This window comes from Excalfactoria chinensis, chromosome 2, assembly GCF_039878825.1.
Source record: "Excalfactoria chinensis isolate bCotChi1 chromosome 2, bCotChi1.hap2, whole genome shotgun sequence".
Lineage (NCBI taxonomy): Eukaryota > Metazoa > Chordata > Aves > Galliformes > Phasianidae > Excalfactoria > Excalfactoria chinensis.
The window spans coordinates 37,148,849-37,168,904 of record NC_092826.1 but is presented as its reverse complement, the minus strand read 5'-3'; positions in this window follow the sequence as shown (position 1 = coordinate 37,168,904).

Here is a 20,056-nt window from a genome sequence, read left to right as displayed (position 1 = left end):
TACTTATTTTTCCATAGCACACTTTAAAAAGAGATCAGAACCCATATCCCAACCTCATGGTGTCCTTTGTGCAACCACGTGCAGTATTATGCTGTAATTTTCACAAAGTCTTCCATAAATGTGTTGAGATCATTGCTCATTAGGATCATCGTTTCTGGTTCTAAAGGAAAAACATGTATTATGCTTCTGTTCCTCCTTTCAAATAGAATATTCTCCCAAGAGAGGAATAATAACTTCTACTGAAATTGTGTGATTGTCAGAATCCTTACAGAACTGAGTATTACTGACCTCTGACGGATAGTCAGGAAAGGGAAATGTCTGGACTCATGACACTACTATTTTCAGTCAGTTAGGAGCTGAAATATTGTAATAGAAAATTCTAGGAATTATTTTTAAATTGTGATATAGATTGTTTTTAGGATAACCATAGAAGAAACCAGAAAGGTTCTTTTTCAGTTCTTAGTAGGTTGTGTTAATACTGGCAGTTTATGGCAACATAATGGAACTTTATTAGTGAGATCCGCTTTGGTGTTACCTCCCATAACCAGGTCAAGGACAAGAGCAAAAGGCCATCTTCTTGTGTCTGATGAAGTCATTTTAGATGGTTCCTGCTGCTTAAGCAGTGTATCACTAAGTTATTATTATAAATACATCTCTACAAGTTAAGATAAGAAAGAATGAGGGAATAAAAGGAAGAGGAAATGACCGACTTTCCAAAAAGACTCCCATAAAACAATTCTACATGAGGATGGAATACATGAAACTACTTTAAAATCCCTAATCCAAATTTATCTCCAGTAAGAATTTGAAGTCAGCAATGTTACATTATATGAATTTGTCCGCTAGCTTCGGTTGGAAAAATAATTTATTTGGGATTACAGCGTACATTGTACAAAGGTCAATATTTCAGTCAGAGGTGGCCAAGTTCCTTTGCATCTGATTGATAATCTGTGTTTTAGTCAGACAATTGAAGAGAAATTTAGTCCAGATCAATACATATCTGAATCTAGATAATGCAGTTACACTGGACGTACTCATCTCTCTCATCTTCCAGATATTTTTAGAACTTGAAGCGAAGAGATGGGAGAGAGTTCAGTGCTGAGGTTTCTAGTTATATCTTTTTGTTTGTTTGCTTTTACATTTATTTTACACATGAAACAGAGCATCTTAAATATTATATTTCTGGTGGAAATCATCTAGAAAGAGGAATATGTATCATGTCAGACAGACGTTTTCTTCTTAAAGACATTACCATGTTCCACCTTTGATCAGCTTGAGAAATCCTGCACACCTTTAGCTCTTGTAAAATTTAGCTCTCTACTTAAATTTCAGCTTTAAAGAAGCATGTAGTAATAGGAAGTAATGAAAACTTTATCCAGCCTCTTTGAAGAGCTTGTAAAATTGAGGTGATGATGCAGATGGGAAAGAGAAGATAATTCATCACAAGAACAAGACAGAGATGGATAAATGCCAAGATAAAGAAACCTGTAATGCTATATGGGATTATTTTTTTTTTCATAGATCTACACTTATTCACCTTGGGATATTCCCAATTATTTTTAGGGACCTCACTCATTTCCTGGATGACACATGAGAAACATCACACTGTCAAGTCCTTGTGAATAGAGAAAGAAAGTTATGGAGAACCCCTGTATTACTCTTCTTTGTTTACTGGCCTACAATGTAACTGTGATGTCTCCAGGTGTCAGAGACCAAGAACTGACCAGAACTTGAAGGAGTGGGGAGTCATAGACCTTAAAGAATTAAAGATCTTGCATTAAAGTATGATTTGGAGAAGGTCTTATATGTACTGTTAATATCTTATTAAGTAAGCTGATGGCATTTTTTCAACTTTCAGTTTTAAATCAGAAATTGTTACTAATGGACCTAATGCAAAGCAATATCATCGCTAAGGATATGCTACTATAACAGCTCCTTTATCTTTTCTCTTTTTTGCAGCTAGATTGAAGGATGCAACTTCACTTTATAATCAGATTACACTTTCTTCAGTGGAGCTAAATAGAGTTTAACAGCGTAGCTGAAATCTCCTTTTTATTAATATTTGGAAGGTAGATTTCAGTAAAAATACGAATAAGCATCCAAATCTTGTTGTACTGAATAGATACTTGACTTGATTTTGGAACTTCTATTGAAAACATCAAAACAAAAGCTCAGTCTGAATACAGAGTTGTCAGATGAAGATTTTTGTGCTGAAGCTCTGATGCCTGCAGCACTGAATGATCCAGCTTGTGCAACTCAGTTTGCTTTTCAGAAAGATATTTCTCACTATCTTAAAGCAACTTCTGGTGCACCTATGCTGCACAAGACAGGTGATGCTACTTTCTGTATTTTGCAAATTGTGCGGTGTTTTACAGGAACTTTGCAGCCTTGTAAATGGCAGTCTCCCTCACTTCAGTTGTTATCAAGGAAAAAGGAAGAAGAAGAGAGCAGATGAAAGCTGTTACTGGGCAAGGAAAAAGAGAGGATATGGTTATAAACCAGAGTAACACAGAAAGGCTTGAACTTAGAACTGAAATAATCAAAATGAAAATCAAAACGGATGTCTTCAAGAAGGTATTCTTGAAATGAAACACATCTTAAGATTTAGATGAAGTCACAGTGGGTGCTCAATTTTTAAAGTTAAAATCCCCAATTTTGACTTTTTAGTTGATTGTTCTCCTGTCTATGAAATGACTTTTTGTTTGTTTGTTTTGAATATCAATAAATTGTTTGGCAGATGAAAATTACATATGTTCTTTGTGAAATAACACTTTAGAAGGAGTGGTGAAGAATGGAAACATGTAATAGAGAAAGGGAAAAAGAGCTACTTGTAATTGATGTTTCCAGTGCCTACTACTGTTGTTTATTACATGATATATTCAGGTGTTGCATTGCCATTGTGCAGGTTATATTCAATTCCTAGTGGAATCTCTTGCAAGGCCTCTTCTCCAAAGAGGCTTTTTCTTCTCCCCTGTGAGTGGGTAGATAAGAAAGAAACTTGCCCACTCACTCTTCAAAACCTAAAAAAAGTTTTGTACCTGAATTACAAAAGATGCCAGTAAAAGAAATTAATGTTTTGTTCTTTAGGTTTAATCAATTTGTTTATAGGTGGCCTTTGTTTCATGAAAGAGTGAAAACCAAGAAGTTAATTTGTATTTTTCTGTCCTACATTTCTGTCAATGTATCGCATTTTGTTAGAATGTCTGGGCAATTATTTGTTTTATTTAATAATAGCTTTTCTTAGTGTTGTGAAAACTCAGCTACAGATTGTGCATTTCAGACCGTGGTCTGTTAAAGGTTAAGAAAAATGCAGTTCCTAAAAGTATTATTATTTTTCCCTTTTATGGATGAGCACCAGCTTTTAAGACATCAGTGTAAATAGAGTTTCCTGTTCCAGGGAAGTTTGGCTACTGCAGGAGCCCAAAGGTCCTTTGGGAAAAGCTTGATAGTAGAACTGAGGGAAACACATTTCACAGCCCTTTTGTGCAATCTCAAGTCCCATAAGCACTTCTGGGAAAGTAAACCCTTCATCATACACACAGTGTTTATTGCTAAAGGAGAAGCCTTACTAATGGTTTTCAGAAGTTATTTTGTTATCTGCAGATCTGTGACTTCTTTCCTTGAAACTTGTGACTTCAAAAACTGGCAGGTTTGCAGAAATGCTGAGCAGGAATAGGAATGCTGAACACTTCTCTGTGACCAGTTGGCATCTTGCAGACTGCAGTATGGCAGGCAGTTTTGCATTCAGCATTTTTAGGAACATTAGTATTTTGTAAACAAAATGTACTTGAATTACTACATGAACTCTGTGCCATTAGCAACATTGATTTATCGGGACTGTGTACTTATTTATTCAGAAATGGTGTTGGTTATTTTCTCCTGCTTTGCTCACCTTCTCCCATTCATAGCTGAGCAGAATTTCTGCATGTTTATAGGGAATGAGGAAAGCAAGCAGTGTGGGTGAGATTACTCAATATGATGGAGAACAGCCAATGCACATTGGTGTTACTGAGGTTCCTTGGGTGATTACTGCTTGCTTGTATCTTTTTCTTCATCAGACCAAACTTTAATTGGACATCTGCCACTGATTTTCCAGTTAGACATGAGGTGAACTGTCTAACTTCTAACTCTATTCTATACCATTAAAAAAGAAGAGCTAATTGGATCTTTACTGGATTTACTGAATGTAAGTTGGCAAAGAAATGTCCCAGATGGGATCTGTAGGCCCTGCTGTAAAGTAAGCAGTTGAAATGTTAAAACAGCTTGGACTATTTGAAAAACAACACTTAATTGTTTATTTAATATTTCCATTTGCTTTTATATTTCCATTTGATTTCCATCTTTGAATATCAGAAGTAAGAGGGGTTTTTTTTGTTTGTTTGTTTTTTTGTTTTGATTTTTAATTAATATAATAGAAAAACTTGAAGTATATTTTATATTTTTATAATAAAAAAGTATTGGCTGTAGGGATCAGAATGAAACAATGAATTCTCTCTTCACTGTTATTCTTGCTTTGTGTTGCAAGAAGTTTTCTTTTGGAAGTCTGGAGCGTAACTTTTATAGTGAGGAATTAAGTCTGTTAAATTACCACAGTTCAATATTTTAAAAAGTATCATTCTTAATGGCCTAAACTTGAAAAAGCAATTTTCTCTCTCATTCCAGCTTATGTATAACAGTCACTCGTGTGAAGCAAAACACAGGGTGCGTGCTATCTGAAGACCTCCATAAATCAACAAAGCTATACATAGCACAGTCTGATGTAGATAGCAGCTGATATTTCTGCAAAGACACTCCAAATGAGAGAGGAAATTTCAGACTTCCTTATTATTCCAACATGCTGATCTTGCTTGCTATTCAACCAATGTTTTCCACGTTTTATTTAGCATAGTGGTGGCATCTGGCTGGTTGCAGTGGCAGGTACAATTTGTTCCATAATTTTTGTTACCTGTGAGATTTTCTATCATGTTGCAAGTCTGAAACACGATAGAAACATGCATTTCTGACCTATTCTATTATATGAATTATGTTGTTTCCTTTTAAGCATCCCAACTACATCCCCTTTTGATGAGCCAGTGTATTGCAATGGATAGTTTCACAGTGAGTGTGCCACTTTTGTGTATGGAATCAGGAGAGCCCAAGTTGTGGGATCTGGCAGGTAGAAAGGGGAATTGAGCCTAAGCATTGCACTACTGTAGATTTTTTTTGTGTGTTTGGTGCCATTCATGTTGCCAGAAGACAGTCAGCTTCTGCAAAACCAGGTAATCCAAGCTGAAAATTAATGCAAACAGAGTGATAGGAAAGAGATGTAATGATGAGTAATGGTTATTATATAGTTATTATGTAATAAAAACATTGTGTAATTATACTAATAAAGATATGAAATTAAGAGAAAATAAACATAATTTACACTCTAGTGGAAAAAATGCGATGTTGGAGTAGCAGTGAACAAAAAGAATGCAACATCAGAAAAGTCGCGTTAGTGACCATAATAGACAAAGGCTCCCATGTGTTTCGATAGTGATTAGATAAGTTAGTAAAAAATTTACTTGCTATCTTGAAAGTGATCCAGTCTCTCCCTCACCAAATTTAGTGATATTCACGGATCTTTCCATAGCTTTAGCCAGCCACTGTATAGTGCTTCGTGTATATGGTTTTTAAAGGTGAGTTAATTTGGTTAAATTAGGTAACAGGTTCTTGAGTAAAAGTTGTGTTGACTCAGGAACACAGAGGGGTACAAAGTGTTCTTGTCTCTGAAAGCTGAGGCTGACAAATTTTATCAAACAACCCAAAGTGTAAGTAGAAGTAGATGAGGAATATATCCAACATATGTATAAAAATGCACACACACACAAGACAGAAAATTGTTGTTAAGATAACAACATGAAAAATGAACATAAGATCCTTTCTATTTCTGTATGAAAATTGTTGTGAGAACACTAAGACGGTGCAGCTGGTAGGAAAAAAAAAAAAAGCATCAAGAAGTCAGCAGTGATTCAGAGTATGAGATTTTTACTGGTATAGATTATTGTAATATTAAAAAAAAAAAAATAAAAGTGTGCTTTTGGAGTTGTGGACTAACAACTCATCAAACACAAATTCTAGAAGTAAATGTAAGTGAACAAGAGATGTAACCCTGAATCGCCAGTACCTTCATCGAGTTGCAGAGACTCCTTCAGCATGATGTATATTCAGAAAGGAGACAGCAAGGGACGATATTAAAGCTACGTGACACAAAGTTATGGAACCAAGAAGGTAATAGCAATTATGAGGTTAATAAGTCTAGAATACAGAACTTTAGGCAGTAAAGACAGATCGATAAAAACAATTTTTGAAATAAATGTTCAAATCATCTGTCATACAAATCGGTGGCAATTACTAATGTCATAGGGGCCAGCAAAGTAATAAATACATCTAGAAAAGATGCTGTTGCACTGCTAGACACTACATTTTATTACACAGGTGTTCCAGATTGTGAGGATACGCTTGAACCTCAAGGAAATTCCTATGCCACCCAGTATAAAAATACTGAGAAGTAATTTAAGTGACACAAGTACAGTATAACTCTCAGAAGTGAGGGCTTAGGGGGGTATCTTGCTAAAGGCATGGATAATCATTTTGATAAAAATTTAACTTTTCCAAAAAAATGTCTTACACGATGCTGATTACACAAGCAAGTTCAACAAATATTGTTTGGAATGTAAGGATAAAAATAGTGTCTGTAGATAACTACAAAATATTTTTAACTAGCAAGCTTTGCAGCAGTAAATAAAGCAAAGATAAAATCTTTTATGTATGAGGTGAATGCTTTACATATCCTTTTGCATTTCCACGACAAAGTCTGGAGACAATCTGAGAAACTGAGGAAGGTCACTATTAGCCAATACTAATATGGCTTTTGTCAATAAAAGACAAATGGAACAACTGAACAAGTCTACAACTTAATGAGCTCCACCACATATGAAACAGGAACAGAAATTCTCCTGATAGTAGGCATATGTGCTATCCTAGGATAGCCGTGTATCTGGAAAACCAAAGTTATTTGGAATGACTGACTATAAATGTTAGAAAGATAACAGGCAGTTCTGATTATGTATAGCAAAGTGCAATGAAGAAATAAGAATCTAAAGAGTTCTGAAAAAGCTGGATAGCAGCATAGCGGGAGGCATTGCAGAATTTTGCCTGCCAGCAGTTCAAAATCCAAATGGGATTTCAGCATGTACTGTCTAAGATAGAGAAAACAAATATCTGGCATTGTTTTCTGAGGCCAGGCATGTGAGTTGTTTGTTGTTGTTGTTGTTTACACTGTTGTTTTTACACTGGGAGCTCCCTGTGAGTTAGCAAGATGGATTTTTAAGGTTCTGTAAGGGAAAGCAAGGAAGATACAAAACATCCGTATCCTCCTCACCCCCAATCAAAACTAAACTAAACTAAACAAAAATCACTTCAAGAAAAAGTGCTGTTTGGTAAAAAACTTAGTGTGCTGATGTGTGTATATATTGCTGTCCTTAGGTATAGTATTACCTTGGTAACTGTTGAAATTGTTGAAAGGAAAATAACAGAGTTGTAAGAAGGTCTGCATTCCGTGACCTGCAAGCTGGTATATGAAGATTATAAGCCTTGTTACGACTTAACTGTTTTCAGCTGCATCATTTTGTCATTTGACTTACGTGTACTGAATAGATAATAGTTTCCAAAAGCATAGGATGTAATGGCCATATACTTGATTAAAATTACAAATATATCTTCCCCTTTCTAACACACAAGAAGAACAAATTTGTGAAAAAAATCTAAGAGTCTACAGAGACTTGATCAAGATGACATAGTATGAATTTGTGTTTGATGACATAGGAAAGCAACCCAAGAGTGATTAATAGATGCTGGAACAGACACGCAAACAGAGTTATCTAGTGATAAGTGATGGTGTATGCTGTCTCATACCTGGAAAGAAGATTCTTGTTCTAGTTTCAGTATTTAGCTCCTACTTTTGCTCTCTGGGCTTTGATTTTCAGTTCTATTCTGTGGGAAGTCATCAGCCCATTGCTGGCTATGTAACTATCTAGCCAATCAGGTGTAACTTTTTTTAATTATTATTATTATTTTTTATTTTTTTCAGCTCAGGAGATGTGGCTTCATATGGCTTCATTTTAAAATGTGCTTTTCCTACCTTAGTGGATAAAGGTGTTAAAATCATCTTGAAATCATGTTGCAAAGCTGACGCACTAGAGTGGAGTGGTACTGATAGAATTTGCCTTTCAAAACTGCAGAGGCAGTTTCATTCTTTAGACAAGAAAACATCCTAGAATTGTTGCAGTGGTAAAAATGTAAAGCTCTGTAAGTTAGCTGGTAAATTCCTTTTCGTTACTTTATCACACAGTTCTACATAGGACAGTTTGTTTTACATAGGACAGTTTGTTTTCATTTCCTTTTAGTTCTTCTCCAATTTAAAAACAATTTTGTGAGGCAGAGGCATAGTTAGCACTCTTGCAATATGTTTTGCAGTTATTGGTATAGGTTCTCCAGAATGAACAGCTAATGTATGAAGCTGGCAGTTTTTCAGGCTTCATGCAAACCTGGATAAGGACGTGCTTTGCTAAATCTGCTTATCTTTTACACAGACAGTTGGGTTGGAGTTCATTTGCAGCATTGTTACAAGGTATCTCTCAAACCAGAATAGACATACATTGTTCATAAACCCTTTGAATTAAATGTGATCTTTCTCTTAAAGAGCTTTGAAACAAGCTTTTTATCAGAAAATCATGCCAAACAATAGAGCTTGTCTTCAGGAAGGCAGCATTTGAACTGAGGGGTCTGATTGAAAGGCAGGTTTTCATAATGACATACATGTTCAAGTATGATAATTATTAAACTGGGCTAAGCGACTTGTGTGCAGAGTCTTGACAGGTTTCACAATACTTGCTGAAAATGTATACTTGTTTGCATTACTATTCGATTTCTACTCTTCAAAAATAGCTTTCAGGAAACTTCTGTTTTGTTAATATGCATGAGAATGTGAGTTCTGGGGGTCTTGGTGTTTCATTTTAGCATTAATACTTTAAGTCTCTGACAGGCATTCTGTGTTTTCCTTGGTCACAGGAGACAGCTTCATCAGGGAAGGTGTTCTTGAGCATGACTGACTACAGTAAGAATAAAACTCTCTGTCTTTATCCTACCCCAGGCCAACATAGAATAAAGGAACTATAGAATCATAGAATGACTTGGGTTGGAAAAAAATTAAAGATCGTTGAGCTCCAATGCCCCTGCTATGGGCAGGGGCAGGACACACTAGATTGGACTGCCCAGGGCCCCATCTAGCCTGGCCTTGAATGCTTCCAGGGATGGGGCATCCACAGTTTCCCTGGGCAGTCTTTGCCAGCTCCTCACCACCCTCGGAGTAAGGAATTTACTTCTACCATCTAATCTAGATCTACTCTCTTTCTGTTTTAAACCATTATTCTTTGTCATATCACTACACTGCCTGAGAAAGTATCTCCCAGGCTTTCCTGTAGGTCCCCTTTATGTACTGGAAGACTACAATGAGTTTTTCCCAAAGCCTTCTCTACTCCAGACTGAACAAGCCCATCTCCCTCAGCCTGTCTTCATAGGAGAGGTGCTCCAGCCCTCCGATTATCTATGCAAAACTCTTGCTATAATATGGCTATATCTTTGCAGAACGCATCAACACTTTTGTATTTTTAGTAGCAGTAAATGTTATTATTTGTATTTATGTTTATAACTTATATTCTTATATCATCTTCTAATTACAGGAAGCACGAGCAAACCAACATTCCTGTTCATCACGTTCTTCACTGGCCATCAGAAAGCAGCATTCTTTGCTACTGGAGTTCTGACAGTTTCAAAGTGAAAAAAAATACAATGACAGTAACTGGGGCTGTGTTCCCATCCTTCTGCTGTGTGAACAGAGAAGGCTTTGAGGCAGCCTTACTTGTAGAATAAAATTGTACCAGGACTTAACAAATTAAAATAATAATAATAATAAATGTCTTTAGACAATAAGTGAAGGGATTTGGGGGAGGGGTAAGTTTTAGAAACACAATTTCTAGTGTAGGAACTGATACCAATTAAATAAATACTGTTGCTTAAAATAGGGACATGGATGCAAACCAGGCTTTAGCTGCAAATACAGATTGACAGATACAGTTTTAGACTCTTGCTTTAAATGGTCAGTTGATCAATCTGGGCAGCGCTGTGAACTTCTTAATTGATAGTCTTTTAAAGTCAGCCGCGGTTTGTCTGCATAGAAGAAATTTGCTTTTTAGATGGAGAATTGTTTTTTCTATCCTAAAATTGTAAAAAATAGGAAAAATTGTTTCACTGTTATAATGCATTTCAATGATTTTTGTTTATTTTTTAGTTATTTATATTTTATTTAAGTGATCTGTAAATCAATACGATTGTGTGTTTTCATTACTTTGCTGGGAAATTTGTCTAAATGTTTTAAAATGTGTGTCTGAAATGGTAGTTATCCATTACTAGAGGTAACTTCAAAGATGCCTTTAAGAAATAAATACAGGTTTAAATTTTCTTTATCTTTGTCACAGAGTTTATTTGTTGATTCTGGAGGAATTAAATTGATAAATGCTGTGCTCAGGTAGCACCCAGTGACATTTTAACCTGGGTTCAAAGCTTCTCTTGTAGCTCACCTCCCTCAGAGAACCTTTGATGTTCTTACATTCAGTCACCCATCATTTGCTATTGTCTTAAGTATTTACCCTCTGGAGTTTATTTAGGAAAGGTATTCTAGGATGTAGCAGAATATCTTAAGCAGAACCATGGTAGCATAGAGATGCTTGCTGAGAAGTTAATCACCTGTGATCTGTCATGTACTTAGGCACAAATTGCAAAGTCAATACTGCACATATATGATTCTGGATTTATTTATTCTCATTTTCTTCTTTTCCAAACTGCTCTTCAGACTGGAGATTTCAGTAGCTGTTAAAGTATTTGGCCAAATCCCTGTTGCACAGATAATCTTATTAGATTCTCCAAGGTAATTAATGTGAATTAAAACAAACAAACTACTATATATATATATATATATATATAGTATATATATGTGTGTGTATACACACACACACACACACACACACACAGTATATATATGTGTGTATATATATATACACTATATATGTATACATACATATATATATAAGTTTGTTGAAAAATAAATAGCTTTTCAATATAAAATTACCTTTTTCTATACATTACAGTTTTTAATATTATTTTTTTTTCCACAGCTTTGTGTGAGCAATTAGTAATATATATATGTAGGAGATTTGTGCTGTCCTGGTTACTGAGAGTATGAAACAGCTCCTTCAGTGTTTGATACATTAAATAACTGGAACATGTCCTTTCTGTTCATAGCAAAGCTGACCAGTGAGACTAATTGACTTCAAGCATGAGGTTGAAAATTAAGACTTTGAAGGATTAGTGTAATCTGAGTGTGCAATGTGAAATCAGAACTGCACAGTTAGGGCTCTTACTCCAGGGGGACACTGCTGTCAGATTGTTTATTTGCAAATTTATTGTGTGTAAGATTTATATACCTATTTTTATTTGAGAAAGACAGTTTTCCTTTGGTGCAAAAAAAGGTTCAGTTCTGCAAATTTACTGTTTTAGAAATCTGTAGAGGGGGTCTATTAAGTAGTAATATAATGAGGGCTGAATTTAACTTAGGAAATTGTACATATTTCAGCAGTTTCTGAATAGCAATTGCTAAATGAAAAAAGTCATTCTAGAAAAGATAAATGAAATCTATATACAGATTGGTACAAGTGGAAGGAATTTAAGGAGCTGATTAATCTGTCACCTCACAGGCTGCCAGGAGGCTGTGGAGTCTCCTCTTTCAGAACCTTCAGCAGCCACCTGGACATGGGCTTCGGTCCCCTGCTCTGAGTGCCCCTGCTGGACGCCCTCTTCTCTAAGGACAGAGGAAAGTTCATTTCATAGGCTGCAAAGAACATACGTATCTACATTGCCACTATGATGTAATTTTTCTCTTCTTTTCCTTCAGCAGCATGTCAAAGTTGTCTGGTGTTTGAACTGATCTACAATTACTTCTTAAATCCTTTTCTTCAGTACAGCTTCTTGCTTCAAAGTTCATTATCCATAATGTAGCTCTTATTCTACATCACCAGCATAGCTTGCATTTGTCCATGTTAGAATATTTTTTTGCAGTTTTTAGGCATGTTCTGAAATTTTGAAGACAGTTTTGAATTACAGTCTTGTTCTTAAAACTCCTTGATGCCCCTCCTAAATAAGTGTAAGTTTGCATATCTAATAAACATATACCTCATTTCTACCAGTCAGCTTGGTAGAAAAGTCAGCAACAGAACACAGGGAAATGGTTTTAAACTGGAAGAGGGTAGATTTAGACTATCAGGAAGAAATTCTTTACTATGAGGATGGTGAGGCACTGGAACAGGTTGCCCAGTGAGGTTGTGGATGCCCCCTCCCTGGGAGCACTCAAGGCCAGGCTGGATGGGGCTTTGAGTAACCTGGTCTAGAGGGAGGTGTCCCTGCCTATAGCAGGGGGGCTGGAAACAGGAGATCTTAAAGGTCCCTTCTAACCCAAGCCATTCTATGATTTTAAGAAAACATATTTTTTACTGCTAATCGATCCATATAAAACTCCACTCTACTTGTCCTTCCATTTTGGTGCTGACATGTTGATAAGTGATGGCTGACTATTATCCTACAGAACAAATGATGGAAATTCTTAGTGTGGAGGTCTCACTATGAGTATTAGAGGATATCTGTGATTTACTGTAAACAGTATGTAACGATTACACATATTTGTAGAGGATCTTATCCTGAAGGATTCAAAATCTCTATGAAGAGGCATAAGGGGATACTTGTCACAAAAAATGTGGATGTGATTTGGATGGGCTACAGCTATAGTTTAATCACTCACAAGTGGCACTACCCAGTGTTTAGAAATAATAATAATAATAATAATAATAAACTTATTTTCTGTGGGATTCTTCCTCCTTCTTTTTAATTAACTTTCTCCAGCCTGTAAGGTAAAAGCTTAATATTAGGCAGTATAAAATTATTGTGTAAAACAAACTATAATGAAATAAATTACCCAAACTGGAATTTGATCTATATTGTGTCAGCAGTTTCAATACTTAATTTTACAAATAGGTAAAAATGTTTTCTTATGGAATGTTCACAGTTTTTGTGCTATCTAAATGTGGGTGCTTTGGTACATAATTTTTTCAACTATCTCTGAGTGATTTTTTCCTGATGATTTTATATGTAATATACTTTGGCATAAAATAGGATTTTCAAAAGGAATAATTATACCTGATTAATTCACTCATCTGTTAGTGGAGTAACTATTAAAAATCACAGTTAATTATTCGTTGTTTCCTAGGTTGCTACTCTTGTAGTCAGAGATTATGGTACTCAGTTAAAATAAAGATTCAGCACACAAAAATTATGAAAAAAAATCAAGCACTGTAGTAATGATTATGTAGTTGTATGTACTATACAGTATGGATGATTGGTTATTCATTATGCTCATTTACATACAAATACAGTCATTCTTATTTGGTGTGTATGATTTACTACTTTATAGTCTTCTGGGATCAATATGAAAAAAGTTACTTAAACTCGGTAGGAGAGTTAAGCCACAGTTCCAGAATTAGCTTACAGAATGCACAGTAAAAGCAAAGGTTTGAATTTGGCTTGATTTCCTCTTCTAATTATCTTCTGAACCATTGATATACCATTTCCCCAAGTGACTGTAACCAGTCTGGTATTCTTCGCCTTTGATTTGTTATCCTACCCAAAGCTCTTGGGCAGAATCCACTAAAGGGTCCTGATGGTGCTTAGATTTGCATGGTGCTAAAAAGCTAAGGTGCAGGAGCATGAACATAAGGGAAGCTGGGGCCAGTATTTTAGGTCCAACAAGAAAATGCATTTAGACCTGAAGAGGGAAAAGGGAGAGATTTATGATCCATGATCTTTTACTCATCTACTGCAGCTGAGGGCAGTCCGTTTAGAACATGTTTGTTCACAGTTTCCAAAGCTTCAGAACATTGATAATAATGTTAAAATATCTTTGGAAAGCATGTGCTGAATGAAAGATACTACATAAATGCCTTTATGTAGCAAGAAGTTGTACATTTGCTGCATCTGGAGGAAGTGTGAACTCCACTTTTTTTCAGAAAGCCCTCAATTACAAGATAAAAGCAATAGGTAGAAGCGCGATAAAGACAACTTCTAATTGATCATCTAGCATTGTGTTCACATAGGATTTCTAAAGTGCTGTGTGCTCTAATTTGTGATACAGCAATGGTTCCAAGTAATGTCCAGTTTAGTGTGTAAGAAAAGGGTGAAGCTGCAGCTGTTTTTGTAATCTTGGTGTGTTGTCCAATCTTGGGAGTCTTCTTGAATGGCCATTCTCTGCTTTAGACCTTGAATGCTTTGTGATCTTCCCAGTCACGTGTCCAAATTACTTCTGGTTCCATATATGGTATTAAATTCATATTATTATTTAAATTATTCCTGGAAATATATATATATATATATTCAACTAAGCTCTTTACTGAAAATACACCATTGAATTTTAGGGAGCTGAAATTTTATTTACATTATTTATTATCCAATTCTGTTACAGAGATACCCTTTTCTACTCATCTCCTTTTCACTACTGTAGGACAGATGCTGACCTTCACTTATATAAAAAATGACGTTAATGTACAGTTAGTGGGTGGATGAAATCACATTATGTGTATGTGAACCTGTAAGTTCTTTGTATGTGGTTAATGATGAATATAATGTTTTAGTGGTTTGTTGTAGATATGGTAATGGGAGGACGGTTGGACTAGATGATCTTGTAGGTCCTTTCCAACCTTGTGATTCTATGATTCTATGATAGCATGTGCCTTGTATAGGCAGCAAATAATCATCAGTCTTAACTTTAATAGTAATAAACATAGAATCATAGAATGGCTTGGGTTGGAAGGGACACCAAAGATCATCAGGTTCCAAACTCCCTGCTGCAAGCAGGGTTGCCAAATGTGAGATCCAATACTAGATCAGTTTACCCAGGGCTGCATCCAGCCTGCCCTTGAACATCCCCAGGGATGGGCATCGACAACATCTCAGGGCAACCTTTTCCAACACCTCACTGCTCTCTCAGTAAAAATAAAAATAAAATAATAAAAATTTAAAATATTAATAAATAAATGAATAATAAAAATCATAATTAAATATATAGCTTGGGCAACTACATACTTCAGTATTACAGGTTGTTTCTAGTTATTATAAGTAGTGTCGTTACAGCTATCTGATCAGTCTGTGTCTCTCCTCCTGCCCATGGATATAATCCAGTAAAATCAGCCATTGCAAGTGTACATGGATATTTCAGCATTTTGTGTGCTTGACAGTAAGAGCTCTTTGAGACACAAATGTAAACCCTGCACACATTTGTCAAAGGGATTCTCCACATTCCATACTTGTGCATGTATGTAATTTAGTAACTAAATGACTTCATCTTATCTCCTTGTTTTAATTCAAATGACTTTGGTGCTCCTGTGAAGAGAAGTGACAGGCTTGTGACTTGTCACTGCTATTGTAAGGTTTGATGTCTTATTTGGGAAAAGCTGATTGATCAGCAAGTCTCCAGGAGCAAGTACCCCTTCCAAAGACAGCTGATGCATCCAGTTTTAGTTCTGCAATCACATATTGAAATAAAAACGAGTATTTCATAATGTTTCTGAAGCTATAGTCTGCAAGAGATCCCCCAAGAATTAGTTTGAAAGCATTTGTACACTTATGAATTGCACCCTTATTTACTGGATCAAGTGTTTGTTAGAGATTCACAACATCCAGAATGGATGCACTTGGTGGGCACCTCAGGGTCCAACTACTGCCCAAGCAGGGACACCCAGAGCACGGTGCCCAGGACCTCAGTGCTTGGAGTTTGCTATTAAATCAATTTGCCAAATGGCAAACCTGAAGATTTAAAAATCCTTCCACCCACCCAGTAAAAAATTGATTGCACTGATAGATTTGTTTTGTTTTGTTTTTAATGGAAAGAAGATAACTGGTGCACTTTGGCTTTTACTTATCAGTATTTCAGGTCTATGCTTTGGCATCTACTGACTTCTTCTGGCTAGAAAGAAAAATGCTGAAAGATAAAGTGGAGACCAGAGAAGACACAGCAAAGGTAGTAACTTTACAATACCTTATGATACCGAAGGGGGAGGGGAGAAGGACAGACACCAGGAGATATGCAGCTGTAGGTAATCACGTAGTTCTTCAGTTTGACTGTAAAGAGAGTAGAAGAACAGCTAATACAGTAGAGGTTTGTTTCTTCTCCCTGTGGAAACGTGAAGTGAGAGGTGCCTTTTTTTCTGAAATACTTTTATTTTTCTATTTTAAAATATTACTGAAAATTTTATACCACTTTCTTATCTTAAAATATATATCTTAAAATATATATCTTAATATATCTTAAATAATGGCTTAAAATATTCAGTGGAAATATATTGCAAATTCAGGGCCACAAACAGTATGCAGAAGGGGCAATATAAAATGTTTATGTCTACAGACACTGCAGAGATGAGAATGGTTTCCCATGAGAAAAGTTCTGCTTGAAAGACATAGCAGCTTATTCACTAAAGTGCCTTTCGTGCTGCAAAAACTATTAGTCAAGCATCTCTACGGTTCTTCACAGTTTTGTTCTTTTCTCTTCGTGGTATGGCTGTGTGGCTGCCTCAGTTGGCGCGAAGGTTTTGGGTGAGTTATAATGGCAGCTCCCCAGGCAGTAGGTTGGTCGTACTACAAGCGCTGGCTCTTGGGGAAAATGGGCTCCCTCTGGTGAGTGGCTGAGTGCTTGTCAGCTGAACCACCCGAGTGTTTGGGATTGTCTTGGCTTGGATCACGTTTTTGCATGCACTGTCACAGCACTTGAGCACCCACATATAAAGTTTCACTGGCGAGTGCTAACAGTTGTCTTTATTTTACTAAGTAGACATTTTGCACTAATGAGCCTCGCAGTGCTCTGCTAACTGGGAGGCTGACCGCAAGCAATAGATCCCTATAAAAATTCAGGTATTGCAAGTATTTAAGGTAATTTTGCATTGCTTCAGTCCTAACTCTAGCCTTTGTAAATTGTCAGTGTAGTTGGTTAAAACTGCTTGGGCTTTTTTCAGTTTATTCTCTGCTGAGGGATATATTGTCTTTATGTTTTGTAGGCTGCTAGTCTGAACTGAAAGGCACAAATACACTTTGCTTTTGTAAAAGGTGCGTGTATACACATCTAATGTTGGACATTAAAGCTCTGTAGTCGTCCTCCTTGCTTCATTAATTCAAATCTCTGCTGGATTTGATTGCTGCAGGATGTCAAAATGGTGCAGTGAGGTACTGTATAAAACATCTCCTCAAGATTTGATACGACTCTTAACACTATAAAAGGTTGTTCATCGTTAAATTTATCATTGAAGCAAGGTTTGTAAACTGAATATTCTCTCAGCATTTACATCCACAGCCTCCTTAAACAGGCATCCTGCCTTAAAGGAACTGGGAAGCTGGAGAGAAACTGTCTTAGATCTCGCAGGTTGTTTGCAGTAGAAGTGAGAATCTCTAGTTCTTGATCTAGCTCCAGAGCGGGCTTATTGAAATTCCTGCTTTCTTTTTAAAGTTTTCGGTTCTCTGTGATAACCGATCTCTCATCCTTTCAGTAAATAGCCTTTCAAAGGGTGTTGTGGAGATAAAACAGCCACGTGAAGGGGACAAAAGAGGAGGAAAGGGGACATTCGGTCCCTAGGTTTTATTCAAACAGAAATAGACCACGCAAATAAAATAGTTGCGAATGCTGAAGTAAGTCTAGATAATTTTAAACGTATCTCAAGGCCAAGTAATAATGACTGGATCAAAAAACCCACCTGAATTACTCAGCTTAGTTAAGCATTTTCTTCCAGCGTAGCTGCTAGCCATGGCAGCTGTGATCCAATGAGGGGTTGAATCCCGTCCTCTCTCATGGCTCAGCGTAAGTCAGAGATGTTCAGAGCACCAGATTGTAATGCATTCTAGGTAGAGAAACATAATTGTGCCCAGTAAAGCAAGTAGATGAAACTGGGAGCACTGAAACCAAGGCACATTTAGTGAATGGTAATCGTTAAGAAGACGATCGTGTTGACTGGTTTGGATCTGGAAGGAGGGCAGCTTTTTCCTATGGTCTGCAGCTTTCAACGATGCTTCAGTGAAACTGCAAATGGAACATTAGTCAATGAGCTACAAGTAAGATTATCTATTAATAATAATCAGGAAAGATAAACATCCTAAATCTCAACACTTGCAGCTACCAATAACCCCAACCTTCCGTCTGCCTGATTTAATTTCTCTTCATAGTTAATTATGAATGTAAATGTCAGACGTCAGGAGCTGCAGTGCACTTAATTACTGAATATTACTGCAAAGAAAAAGAGAGAAAATCGGGACCATTTTCACTGGGCAAATTTTAAGATTACAACCTTAAACAATTTGATCTTTTGTTTTGCAAAAACAGCATCAAATTTTATACTTGGATGTCTTGGATATAAAGAATGCCCTTTTTGGTCACGTTAGAAGAGATATTCTTAATAGCACCAAAGGAAAAACGAATGAGAGATTCTTTGTTTGCTTGTGTTTTGGTTTGTTTTAAATAAATATATCACTGCCAGCCTTGTTAGAAAGCAAGGAGTTTTACTCCGCTTTGGTGTCACCGAGGGATTAAATACGTTCTTAATTTCTTTCTGATCTCGTCCATCTCTGCTGACTGATCAGAACTGCAGACAGCAAGCTGTTGAAACTGGAGCCGTCATTGTCATGTCATAAGTTTGTCAGCAGCACTGATGTGCTTCTGCTGAGCTGCCGACAGCAGAGCTACGTATGTAGGGTTACATATGCCAAAACTCGTCCCTTCTGCGAAGTAATTGGCGTGTGGGGACATTAACTGCCCAGCTTCAGCCACAGCAACTTTCATATCTGTATAGCACAGCAGTTTTGTTTTGTTTTGTTTTGTTTTGGGGCGGGGAGATTAAATACAACGACCTTTACACCTGCAAAATGCTATGAGACTTTGCTGCCTACTGAGGAGGAAAGCAATATATATACGTATGCTATAAAGCTAAAATACACCGATATAATACACAGTAGTACAGCTCACCTCCTAGAGCTTATTTTATTCAGTTCTTTCATTCTGGCCTTGATAAGCACAGTCTGTGGGCTGAGTGGTAGCAAAGAGGAAATTCATTTCACCCCGGCGTCTTTGGGATGGGCTTTGGCTGTACGGATACACGAATGTCCTTTGCAAAGCCACGACTTTAGTATCTATTTAGCATGTCCCAACGTATCTTGCGCCAGTACAAATTTGTCGTGGCTCCTCTGACATAAAACCAGCGCAAATACAAACGGGCTGCCTCGAATTGTTTAGTTCAGTTCAGATGCCTGATCTTTTGGAGCGACTCCAGCATTGTATTAAGCCTTATTTCTTTATTTATTTAATTACTTGCCTGTACTTAAGTATAAAAAGTGCCAGGATTTGTGTTCTTGGAAATGCAGGCGTGGGGAGCTCTACCCTGCCCCAGACACCGCTCTGCTCTTGGTCCTGCGCAGTTCAACCTCGAACGGAAGGGCACGAAAGCCGCAATGACAGCTTCTGGTGCAGCCCGAGAGTATTTTAATTTCACTGAGAAAAACTCAACCGCTTTGTGATCTTAGCGATCTTTGTGATGGTGAATCAATCTTCATGTAAAATGATCGGCTCCGATCTCTATTACATTGTTCCTAATACCAGGAAAGAGCCACGTCCAGGCTCCCACTGGCTTCACTGGGGTTTGTGTAACGCCACGCGTTACCCACCCGGCGCCCTCACCCCAGCCGCGCTCTCCTTGCTCCCCGCGTCCCTCCCACCCTTCCCACGCTTCTGATGGATGCCTTCTCCCCGGGTCAGGAAGGCGGCACGGCCGCTCCGAGCAGCGCCGGCAGCCCCGCGTAGGGGGTTAACCCTTTCCCGGGAGCTCCGAGCTCCTCCGAGATGCGC